This window comes from Malus sylvestris, chromosome 9 (genome assembly GCF_916048215.2).
Source record: "Malus sylvestris chromosome 9, drMalSylv7.2, whole genome shotgun sequence".
Taxonomy (NCBI): domain Eukaryota; kingdom Viridiplantae; phylum Streptophyta; class Magnoliopsida; order Rosales; family Rosaceae; genus Malus; species Malus sylvestris.
The window spans coordinates 31,786,072-31,799,494 of record NC_062268.1 but is presented as its reverse complement, the minus strand read 5'-3'; positions in this window follow the sequence as shown (position 1 = coordinate 31,799,494).

Here is a 13,423-nt window from a genome sequence, read left to right as displayed (position 1 = left end):
TCAAAATCTAGGTTGCACAAAGAATGCTAGAATTGCACCCTTCCGCTTGACACCCAAAATCTTAACGAGAAAGCCACGACGCCTTCGCCACTAACACTGACGGTAAGTCCTGAAATCAGAGTTCATCCATCTTCCGCGAATCAGTTGATGCGACCCAACCTTCCTTTCCCTACGACCTAGCCTTCCTTAGGATTAGGCAGAGAGTGACTGAGAGGGAGTGAGCGGCGGAAGATAGAATATACATAGGTTTTGCAAAAATAAAATAGGGACAAGGTAAAGAAGAAACGACACTTAGAGAAAAGAATAGAATAAAAAAAATTATAAATATCTTAATAAAAAAAAGGTAAAAATACATTCTTCGAAGCTCACAAGTGTTTATAGATAGTTTAAAAATGTCATAATAAAAGAAAAGATAAAAAAAATATTATATAATATTCAACATTATATCTTTTTTAGTCATTTTACACACTCGCAACGGTTTTACATAAAAATTTACCAAACACTTTAACACTTCTTTTTTTGCTAAAAGCACTTTTACAAAAAAAATTACCAAACACTCTGCTGCTTTATTTCACAGTTGTTTATTCTCGCAGCACAGCAGAAGCAGTTTTTATTCAAAGCACATCAATACCAAACCAGCCCTAAGTCCCTCAATCTCGACCTACTGTTTTGTTGTGTATTTCTTAAGTCCCTTGATCTCGATCTAATGTTTTGTAGTGCATTTCTTAGTAATGTTCTATTCAGGCAATAGGTCTGAAAAAGTATCTAAAATATCAAATTTAGATATTTGTATCCTGTCAAAGTAAGGAACCATGACATATATGTTTATATTCCATTTTGAGAGAGTTGAAAAAGTACCATCTCGTTGAACGGAAAAGTTCGTGGTAGCCTAGAGTCTCACATCGGAAAATAGGAACACTAGAATGTAGAAGCTACCGCATGGAGTCGCAAATTGACCACTACATTTGGGTAATTAACCTTTGTTTAAATTTTTTTTAAGGTTTGTAAACCCAACAAGACTAGACCCCTAGCTTGAACGGATAAGTACTTAAACCTTATAAGCCCAACATGATGCACCACCTAATAAGTAAGCATTACTTATTCTTAGATGTTGAGTTTTATTACAAAATGTCTCAGTGATATTAGACTAGAAAACTCACATACATAGTTGTATATTATTTTATCATATGCCCGATGTGAGATTCTATTCTGCAACAACATGGTCACACTTTCATGTCACTAGTGGTTTTCACTTGCAAGTAAACGTTTTTAGGTTTGAATTTAGTGATTGACAAGTTCCATGGATTTTACTATAGGCTTAATTGGATAAATGATCATCGTGGTGATAGGGTAGTAGGAATATACCTCCCTGTAAAAAAAAAAATTGAGTTAACCCTTGTGGTGGAGCCAGTTAGCTCATTAGCCATAGCTGAACACTCAGCCAAGCTTCCTCTGCTGCCACGGCCAGTTGAGAAGCAGCACACCGTAACTTAGAATCAACTTGAATGTTGCCCACATTTTCTACCATTACCACTTCTTAGTTTTCATATTTTATTTTTCCTTTTTAAAGAAAATATCCCAGCGAGCAAGGAGCTACCATCTTCCGCCCACCCTACTCATACCTCTCACAGTCTGGCTTGGCAACCCCACCCTCTCTCTATGTTTTTGTTATTCATTACACAGACTTTGGTCGTATAAATTTCAAATATAAAAACCTTAATTCTTCAGTGACATTGTTACTAAATAAGGGCATTATGAAGAATTTACGGGTCACATACTAACAGAGAAATAACAAAAATTTAACATACGTTACTATAGAATCTTTCGACTATTTTATCACCACGAAGATCATTTATCCGATTGGAATATTTACTATAAGCTGATACATTGTGTAGCTTAGTCTATACAAAATATTGTTGTATATAAAAATAAAATAAAACAAAACAAGTTGAATACCTCTTGCATCACCCCCGATAAGAATATGATTATGTAAACACGCATCTTACTCGTAATTATGTTCACCCAAAAAAAAAAGGAACTTTAACAAAAAACTCTCGGTACATTTCACTTTAACGAAAAATCATATTTTTACACTAGAAAGTCAATCATAATACTATTTACTTTACCCTTTATTTTGTTCTTATTGTTAAAACTCAAAGTTTTCAAGTTATTTTTATTAGTTTTCCTAAAAAAAAACCCATAATAATGCTTCCATATTAGGGGACGTCGTGGTACTAAATTAACCAACATGATCTTCTCTGGATTCTTTTGGTGAGGATTTTGGAGATTCGTAAATCGTGTCCATTCATTGTAGCAATCAGTTTTTATCAGGTACTGTTTGTATTTAATTTTAAATAAAAATATTTAAAATAATTTATGATCGCATGATACACGATGAATGAATATGATTCATGAATCTCCGAAATCATCACAAAAAGGATCCGACAAGGATCCGGATTCCTAAATTAACAAAGCTTACCGGTGACGGTTACTATTTTACTGACATCCGCCGTATTGCAAAAAGGACCACATGACACCTGAGATGAGATGGATCTCAGCCAAACGTCTAATAAAAGAAAGTAGCCAACTTAGCACTTAATATTCAACTTTAAACTCATTTAGTGATATATTTTTTTCACTTATAAATGAGATGTTGTAGGTTTCACTATTATGAATAACGAGTTCGTAACTAAATTATTATGTTGGCTCATTATTGTCTTAGCTCAGATTTTTATGCTATTTTACAATTAACAAAGAAAAAAAAGGTCAATCAAGCAATTCAAGACTAGAGAAGCAAGGATTCGCTAATGAGCCCTAAAACAAGATAAATACGAAGCTTACATGTGGTTTAATATTTTAATGAATAGTGTTGTACTTCTACTCATGTGTTTTGGGTTTGAAACTCCACAATTCTTTTAATTATTGCAAAATTTTCGAACTCTCCATTCTCCTTAATAACAACAATTTTCTTAAAAAATAAAATAAATACGATGCTTGTGAATGAAGGAGACATGCACAAACATCGAACATACAAAGTTATTCTTATCGTTATTTTAAGTCATTGGTCCTTTTTTTCGTTGTTGATTTCAAGTTTTTTCGTTCATATCAGTTCAATTTTTAGTGATTAAGTACTTACTAATTTTCTTCTGTGTAATTTAGTTTACATTCCTATGCCATCAATATTGCTATCTATATATATTTTTTACCTCCTACACGTATTTCATGTTAATTTTTGTTCTCTTCAATATATTAAATCTGACGGCTGAAAATTGAGAAGTGTATGTGGTAGGTAAAAATGGTGTGTGGATAACATCACAGTTAGACAACTCAGTTAAGCATCGATGCTTTTGTTATCATATTCATTAAGAAGCATATTTGATTTAAGAGAAACTTTGGATGCATTCCCTAATTACCAATGTTCTTTGACTGAAACATTTGTGGTTTTTAGTTTTTTATCGAAATCTCTGACATTAATGTATTAATGTATTTCTAAGTAGGTTATTATATTTTTAAATTAAAAATGAAATTTGTAGTTATTTATATTAATGAGATTTTAAATAAAACCCATAATTATGGGATTAAAAATATTAAAGATGAATTATACTCTCCAATATATTGTGTGTATATGTATATACATACACATACACACACACGGGTACGTGCATCAAAACTAACCAAAAAATTATTGTACCAAAACATGGGTACATTTTTTAAAAGCACAAAAAAAAAAAGATATTAGGCTTAATAACATTATTAAATTTCTTCTATTAAACTTGAGATGGATACATTCTCAAATCAACGAAATAGAATGTACCCATATAAGTTTAAAAAATGGATTAGAGATAAGATTGAATGAAATTTTATATAAAAAATGGGTACATTTTTAACAATTTGGTATATTTAAGAATGGATACATATAAGATTAAAAAATTGAAAATATTTTTATAAAAATTTTATGGGTAGCTTATTCTAATTTTATTTTTTATATTTGGGAAATATTTGAATTGAAAATTAATTAGGAGTTTAATAAGGGTGTGAGTATTAAAACTCTAAATCAATTACTAATTTTTTTTTTATAAAAATTATGTAACTTACTGTGAACACGGAAAATTCCTGAAACGAATGAGACAAGAACAACGTGCACAAACAAATATTTGTATTTGATGATTTTGGGTTACAATCTCTCTCTATTTTGATCCTCTGATTCGATCTCCGTAAGGTGTTGATTTATGGATGTTTCGTTGATCCAAGGGCCGTCGGGGCTTGATCTTGGATGAACTGTTTGGAAGTTTCTTCAAAGGGCCGTGGGCTTGATCTTTGAAGGTGGATTTGAGCGGATCTTCAAGGAGCCGTTGGGGCTTGATCTTGAGGATGAATGTTTCTTCAAGGGCCGTTTGAGGCTTGATCTTGAATAACGGTGATGAGCGGATCTTCAAGGGCTTTTAGGCTTGATCTTGAAGAAACAGTGATGAACAGATCTTCAAGGGCTTTTGGGCTTAATCTTGAAGAACGGTTGGATGTGTGTGGATTTGTCGACGTTGTTGATCCAAAGGGCCGTTGTGGCTTGATCTTGGATGAACGGATGATGAACGATGGTGCTTTCTTCAAGGGCCATCGGGGCTTGATCTTGAATTGGTGGATGATTGTTGATCCAAAGGGCCGTTGGGGCTTGATCTTGGATGAACGATGAACGAAGAACGAAGAGAGCTTTCTTGATTCTTCGGGAACCTGGATGCTTGAGAGCTTCGGAGTTTCAGAGCTTCAGAGCTTCAAGGTGTAATATGAATTGGTCCCCCAAATGAATGAAATGGGCTTGTATTTATAGAAATTTCCAAGGTCTAATTTTGAATATAATATTCCAGATGAAATAAGTCGTTTCTGCCAGGTGTTGACACGTGTCCTATTTGATGGCTTTTCCAACTCATTTCAATTTTTGTTGAGTCACACGCTACGTGTAAAATTTATGTAATACATGAGCGTTGACACTTTGATTTATCGGTCAACATTTATTTACCGAAATTTCGATGTCTACAAGTGCCCCCACTTCAAGTCGCGTCGTGTACATGTGCTTGTCGCGTGTAGGAGATGCGTTTTGAAGTCCCTTACTGTAGACGTCGATCCAAGGGCCGTCGAGGCTTGATCTTGAATTCGGCTGGAGATTTCTTCAAGGGCCGTTTGAGGCTTGATCTTGAATTGGGCTTGAGATTTCTTCAAGGGCCGTTTGAGGCTTGATCTTGAATTGGGCTTGAGATTTCTTCAAGGGCCGTTGAGGCTTGTTCTTGAATTTTTTGTTTGAAATTTCTTCAAGGGCCGTCGAGGCTTGATCTTGAAGGTTGAAATTGGACCACAAGTAGCTTCATGTGGTAGATGATCTTTGGCTTTGGTAGTGGGTGAATCGGCACATATTTTGTTGCGCTTGTTGACTTTCCACAGCTTTGATCTTGAACTAGGTTGGAGGATTTTCTGGATTCCTTCAATTGTTGATTTTCCACAGCTTATTCTTGAACTAGGTTTTGATTCAGGGGTGGTAGACACTTAATCTTGAATCGGACTTGTGATTTCCTCAAGGGCCGTTGAGGCTTGATCTTGAATTTGGCTGGAAACTTCTTCAAGGGCCGTTGAGGCTTGGTTCTTGAAGGTTGACTCGAACACATGGCAAGCAGGCATGAGGTAAATGTGACAACCTGTTTCTTTGTTCAATCTTTCTAATTCACACCTGAGCAGTTTGGCCAACGGTATGATCTCCAAGATTGATGGGCTTTTCTTCCAGTTGGTGACTTGATCTTTAAGGATTCAATTCAAGGGTGGTGAATCGGCACGTGCAGCCCACAACGCCTAGTAAGTCGACCCAAGAATTTGAGGGTCAAAACGAGTTCTTCATCTCAGACTCTTTCTGCCCAGGTTGCCTGATACCTGGAACCAACTCCTATATGCAGCTCTCCATTTCTTTCTGCCCAGCGAGGAGACTCCGACCCAACCTCACGCCTGTTCAACCTCGATGACGGCGCAACAGCACTACCGCCCTCGTGAATCTTTCCTCCCTCAAAACCCTCGTGAGCCTCACCCAGCTCGAACTCAACAACCTCTCCGTCGCCAAAGACGTCGGCAAAGCCTTCGGCCTCCTCGCCGGCCTCGCCTCTGACAAACTACCCACCTGGGTTATCCTCATCATCGGCTCCGTCGAGGGCCTGGTCGGCTACGGCGCCCATTGGCTCGTCGTCAGTGAAAGGATCAAACCCCTCTCCTACTGGCAGATGTGTATATTTCTCTGCATGGGCGGCAACAGCACGACGTGGATGAACACGGCGATACTTGTCACCTGCATCCGAAACTTCCGGCGAAACAGGGGACCCGTTTCAGGGATTCTGAAGGGCTACGTGGGTCTCAGCACCGCCATCTTCACTGACCCCCAGGCCGAGCTGGTGTTGCCCGCCGTGCAGGGTACCTTCAATATGCTCCAAGCCGCTTCGTCGTCCTCATCTCCTCAATCTAATGCCTGCAGGTCCAGTCTTCGATCCCTCACTCTTTAAGCCCAGCAACCAGGCCCGGTTCTCTCTCAGTCCGTACACCCCTCAAGCCCACTCATCTCAGGTCTTCACTCGTAAGCTCAAGTCCCCAAAACTGCACCAGGTTCGGCTTCTTCTTTGTTGACACCGACAAGACCTTCAACGATCGAGCGTACAAGATCACCCAAACCCCACCTCTACACATGGTGTGCACACCCGGAGCAAGTGGGTCTCCAAACCAGCCACACGTCGACGAGACCAGGGTCTATTTGCCACCGCCACGTGCTGCATCGCCTCAGCCTCTACACCCGGCCTCATCGCCACCTCCGGCGAGGATGGCTGCGTTTGCTGGTTCGATAGGCGATGTAAAGATGCGGTTGATATCATGGAGGTAGGAGAGGAACCCATTTTATCCTTATGTTTCAGGCCGGGAAATGAAAATATGATATATGTTGCATCCGGGAAACAAGTCGAGAGCTTTGATGTCCGTCTGGGGAGTTCATGCTCGTGGAAGCCCCTGGAGAGCTTTGATTATAACAAAGAAGAGATATTCTTTTTCGCCTATGCCCTCAGCTTTCCACCGCAGCGCCTGGCCCCCTCGACTTCATCCTCCCCTGCAAGTTCCTCCGTGCTCCTCCTTCTTCCTCCTCCGTGCTCCTCCTTCTTCCTCCTCCAAACTCCTATCCTGCACCCTATATATATATATATGTACGTATGTATGTACGTATGTATGTATGTGTGCATATAAAATTACAATATAAAAAAAGAAAGGGAAAAGCAAAGGTGGTGCATCAGGCACCATCTTGAAAAAGAAAAAAATATATATATATAAAAACATAAAGGAAAATTTGGGGATAGTGGACGGCAAAGAGGTGTGGTGACATGTATATATTTGTTATATATAAAATATGATTTGTGGAGTTGTGTCAGACATTGCAAGCATTAGTGGCCATCATTTAAGTTATGATGGTGGATGTGAACACCACCGAAAAGCAAAAGAAAAAGGTGGGTGGGTGTATGTGTGTATGTACATTGTGTGGGTATATATTATATATATATACATGGCACCGGAAGCACTATGTAAAATATATATATATATATATATAATAAAATAATATTTATATATATTTATATATGTATATATATTTATATATGCATACATGTACATCTGAAGGAAATAAAGCTCGTTTATTGATTTCTTAAAAAAAAAAAAAAAAAAATTTACAAATGTGCAAACGAACGGGAAGGAGTCTTCATTGCTCAGGTGCCACCTCACCACTCGGTAGAGCTCCAGAAATGAGAGGCGCTGGAGGTTGACTGTTTGAAGCCTCACCACTTGGCGGAACTCCAGGAAGAAGAGGAGCCAAAGGTTGATCATTCGGAGCTTCACTACGCGGTACAGCCCCGGAAGACGAAGGCAAATGTTGTTGGAACAAACCCACAAACCTCCGATGATCAAGTAAAATCTGACCATCAGATTCCTGCATCTGGTCAATTTTCCTCTTCATGTTTGTGGCATAGTTGTGTGTAAGCTTGTGCAACTGTTTATTCTCATGCTTGAGCCCTCTAATCTCCTGTTTGAGACTCATCACTTCAGCCGCCAACGATTCAACTTGACGGGTTCGAGCAAATAGGCGTTGGGCCATGTTGGACACAGAACCCGCACACTGCACACTAAGAGCCAAAGACTCCTTAACAGCCAACTCATCAAACCGCCTGGAAAGTAGTCGGTTATCTTTGGGAGTGACAAGGTTCCTGGCCACCACCGCAGCGGTCATATCATTCTTCATCACCGAATCCCCAACGGTAAGAGGACCAGTAGGGGATATGAAGGATGGGCGCCATATGTTGTCTGGAGAAGGCGGGACTGCCTCTTCACCAAGATTCAAGTCAAAACGACGGTCGGAGGGTCCAGACATTTTCAAAGTGATGAAGGAAGAAGAGGTCAGACAGATCAAGATCTTAGAAGTGCAAGAGGGGAGTTTCTCCAAGCGAAAATTCAAGTGTGCTTTGAAACGAACTGCGTGCCTCTATAAAAAAATCGGCACTCGACGGGATTTCAGAGATCGAAGAGGTGAGCTCAGAGTTCGAAAATGCCGATTCAAAAAATCGAAGAGGCAAGCTCAGAAATCGGAGAAGCATCTTGCTTTTCCAGACGCGTTAGCAACCGTCACACGCAAACTCAGCTTTGCGGAAATCACGGGCAATTTGTCGAAGCGCCGATCCCAGATATCGAAGAGGCGCCAGTCTTTTTTAGCCTCGTTAGCACCTATCACATACACACTCAGCTTGACGAAAATTACGGACAATTTGTCGAAGATTTCTGATAAAGAAGAAAGCAGGTGAAGCCATACTGATCAATCACGCATTGGTTGCCGACACGAGTGAAAGAATAGTACCTCTACAGGTATCAAAGAACTTCCTATAATTGTCTACCTTCACCTTCCATAGCAAGGCAGACATACAGAACCTTTCTTCATCTCCAAAAAAATGCTTTCCCAACGAAGCCTCTCAAGTCATTCAATGTTTCTTATTCCTTGGGGTACCTCTGCAAGCCAATGACTCCAAAGCAAAAGTATCTCATATCACCAGGGTAGAAAGCAAGAGTATCTCATATCATGCGTTCTCCCTGTCCTTTCCTTTGTCCTTGTTCTTACCTACAAAGACAAGGATAAAGAAAACAATATGCCGGAACTTCCACTCAAACTCGGGTAAGGAACCGACTGCTTGGAACCCTTCCCTGATTGCCTACCTAGCACTGTTCTCGAGTACTCGTTTCACACTACTGCTGTACTTCCAAAGAAGCTGCCACATCTGCCTGGAGAACAGATAAGGCAAGTGAAAATGATACCTTGCAGCATGTGGAGACAAGGTGCAGAAGGAACAAGCAGAGAAGAATGCAGTCTGCACAGTCAACTCAGCAGAAGGAGTCCGAGCTGAAGAACTCAAGAAGCTGCCATATCTGCCTGAAGAAACAAGCAGAGAAGAATGCAGCATGCTCAGTCAACTCGGCAGAAAGAGTCTGAGATGAACTGTTGGAAGTTTCTTCAAAGGGCCGTGGGCTTGATCTTTGAAGGTGGATTTGAGCGGATCTTCAAGGAGCCGTTGGGGCTTGATCTTGAGGAACAGTGACGAACGGATCTCCAAGGGCTTTTGGGCTTGATCTTGAAGAACAGTGATGAACGGATCTTCAAGGGCTTTTGGGCTTGATCTTGAAGAACGGTTGGATGTGTGGATTTGTCGACGTTGTTGATCCAAAGGGCCGTTGGGGCTTGATCTTGGATGAACGGATGATGAACGATGGTGCTTTCTTCAAGGGCCGTCGGGGCTTGATCTTGAATTGGTGGATGGCTGATCCAAGGGGCCGTTGGGGCTTGATCTTGGAAGAACGATGAACAAAGAACGAATAAGGCTTTCTTGATTCTTCGGGAACTTGGATGCTTGAGAGCTTCGGAGTTTCAGAGCTTCAGAGCTTCAAGGTGTCATATGAATTGGTCCCCCAAATGAATGAAATGGGCTTGTATTTATAGAAATTTCCAAGGTCTAATTTTGAATATAATATTCCAGATGAAATAAGTCGTTTCTGCCAGGTGTTGACACGTGTCCTATTTGATGGCTTTTCCAACTCATTTCAATTTTTGTTGAGTCACACGCTACGTGTAAAATTTATGTAATACATGAGCGTTGACACTTTGATTTATCGGTCAACATTTATTTACCGAAATTTCGATGTCTACACTTACATGTAATTAATTAATATATTAATGTTAGGGACTTTGATCAAAATCTAAAAACTAAAAAGGTCTTAGTCAATGAACATTAGAAACTAGAGATCAAATGCTAATTTTTCCTTGATTTAATGGTCAATAGAAATGCCAAAGGTTTAGGGTTTAGGAGACTCTCTCAATGAGATAAATGCTAAGGAGACTCTCTCAAAGCGGGACTTTCCATGGACTTTTCATCATCTCATCTTTTTGGCATAATTTTTCATAATGTTAGTACGGGAATTGTGCCAAAAATATAAAGAGATAGATAGTCCATAAAGAGTTTAACTTTTAAGAGAGTCTATATAGCATTTCTCAATGTTCAATTAAAGACCCATTAAGACATTATATTCAGAATTAGAAAATAATCTGTACATAGGGGAGGTTTCTTGTTTGGGCGAGTCAAGATCATGGCGCATTCATTATCACAATCAAGTATTAGTTTTATTCACTTGTAAGTGAGACGTCACTTAGTATTACGGTCTAATGATTTTTCTCTTTACTTGTAAGAGAAAGGTCTTAGGTTTGATTCTAGCTAAAAACAAATTTAAACCACATTATTGTTAGCTCATTGTGAGCCTTAGCCAACTTTCCACCCTTACCGTAGATAATATCGTTTGTTAAAATAAAAAATAAAAGTAAGAAATTTTTTACCTGAATAAATAAAATAAAATAAAAATGAAAATAAAAACCTTGCATCACCCACGATTACAAGATGATGATATAAAAAAAATAATAATAATCTGTACCTAGGGGAGGTTTCTTGTTTAGTCGTGTCAAGTTCATGGCGCATTCATTATCACAATCAAGTATTAGTTTTATTCACTTGTAAATGAGAAGTTTTAAATCGTCGTTTAGTACTACAGTGTAGTGGTACTCCTCTTTATTTGTAAGTAAGATGTCTTGGATTTGATTCTAGCTAAAAACGAATTTAAACCACATTATTGTTAGCCCATTGTGAGCCTTAGCCAACTTTCTACCCTTACTGTAGATAATATCGTTTGTTAAAATAAAAAATAAAAGTGAGAAATTTTAAGTCTAAATAAATATAAAATAAAGGAGAAATTAAGTTCCCATCATTCTTTTTGCTACTCCATTGATTAAAATCTCATTCCTTTTCAATTTTTGATCAAGATCCTTGGGTATTAATAACATCATTAATTATTTTAATAATAAATATATTTTTTATTTCTAAATATATTCATTTAATGTTAAAAATGTTATAGTTAGTATATTTATATTTATGACTAAATTTTTTATCATATATTTTTAGTTTTAGTTTGTACCCATTTTTAATTTGTAATTTTTTTTTAAATTTGTACCAATTTTCTTTTCAATTTTAATTTGTACCCATATATTAATTTCTTTTTGTGCTCATATTTTTTCAAAGTTTATTTGTATTTGTACCCATATATTTTTATTATTTGTAGTTTTTATTTTGCTAAATGTACCCAAGCTAATTATATGTACCCATTCATGTAAAACTTTTTAATCGTAAAATGTACTCATTCTTAAATATACCAATTTGTTATATGTAAAATGTACCCTTATATATATATATATATATATATATATATAATCTATTCAATTTTTTTCTAATCCATTTTTAAACTTATATGGGTACATTCTTTTTTCTTTGATTTTAAAATGTATCCGTGTCAAGTTTAATCGAAAAAATTTACTAATGTTATTAAGCCTAATACTTTTTTTTTTTTTTTTGTGATTTTGAAGAATGTAACCATGTTTTGACACAATAATTTTTTTGGTTAATTTTGATGAATGTACCCATGTTTATATATATATATACACACACAATAGTATATTTATATTTTAATATTTTTAATCCCACAAATTATGGTTTTTTATTTAAAATCTCATTTATGTAAACAACTAAAATTTCTAATTTTTAATTTAAAACATATAGTAACGTATATAGAAATAAATTATCACATTAATTTCAGGGACCTCGATCAAAACTTAAAAATCAACAATGTTTCAATCAAAGAATATTCATAATTAAGGACCGCATCCAAAGTAGGGCTGAAATTTTTTGCCATGTACCGACTTACCAACTGAACTGAACCGGTGGGGCTCCTATTGGTACGGTAGTATTTGGGTATATCTTCAAAATCGGTTGGCATGAAACCGAACCGATCATTAACGGTACGACTTTGGTTTGTGTTTTCTTATACCGGTGGTATACCATAACAACCGATATATATTTTCTTAAATACTTTAAAACTATCTTAGGTATTGTTTTGCATGCAAAAGTCATTTAATGGTCTAGAAAATTAAAACCCACACGCAACTCTCAGTTTCTTTCTACTCAGCACTTCCCGATGATCTCCTGTAGCGCAGCCCCGCTCGCAGTTTTCCTCTTCTCATTGACGAATCAAAAGCCACCGTGCTGGTGTCCTGCTCTCCCATAACAGATTGCACGAATGATTTGATTTCCATTCTTGCTGACATTGTTGTTGTTAGATAGATGTCAACAATCTGTGATTTAATTATATATATGTTAATAAACAATAAATGCGAATATAAAAATGAACAACGAAATAAATTTAAACAGAAAAAATGAAGATGGAGGCTTGCGTACCGCAATGTCCTTGAAGCAGAAATTTCGTCCCTACTCAGTGCTTGTAGTTCTACGGACGTCTGCTTCACCAGGATTCAACGATCAAGTTAGAATTCCAGCACCGGAAAACTTAACTTCTGGCGAATTTCTGTGTGGTTCTCTCAGAAAGGATGTTTGTGATTGTAGAAGAAGAATATTGATTTTCTGTGTCCTAAATGTCATGCAGATGGATGTATATATAATAGAAGGATGCATGTTCGCAACAGGTATGAGAATGAGATGTGTCTGTTGGGAGACATCTTCTCCAGAGGGGTGCTTTGCTCTGTGTTCTTTCTGAACTCTTCAGACCTTATCTGAAAGGATGAGTCTGTTGGTAAAAAAAAAAAAAAATTAAATTAGAAATTAATTAAAAATAATTAATTAAATAGTGGACCCCAAAGCCCAACCCCAAAGCCTAAGACCCATTTATTGATAATTAATATTAATTATCTATACCAATTAATTAGTGCACCCCAAATCACAATCACAACCCCAAGGGTGAGCCCAATTTTATGCTTCAGGCCTATTACTCTAAT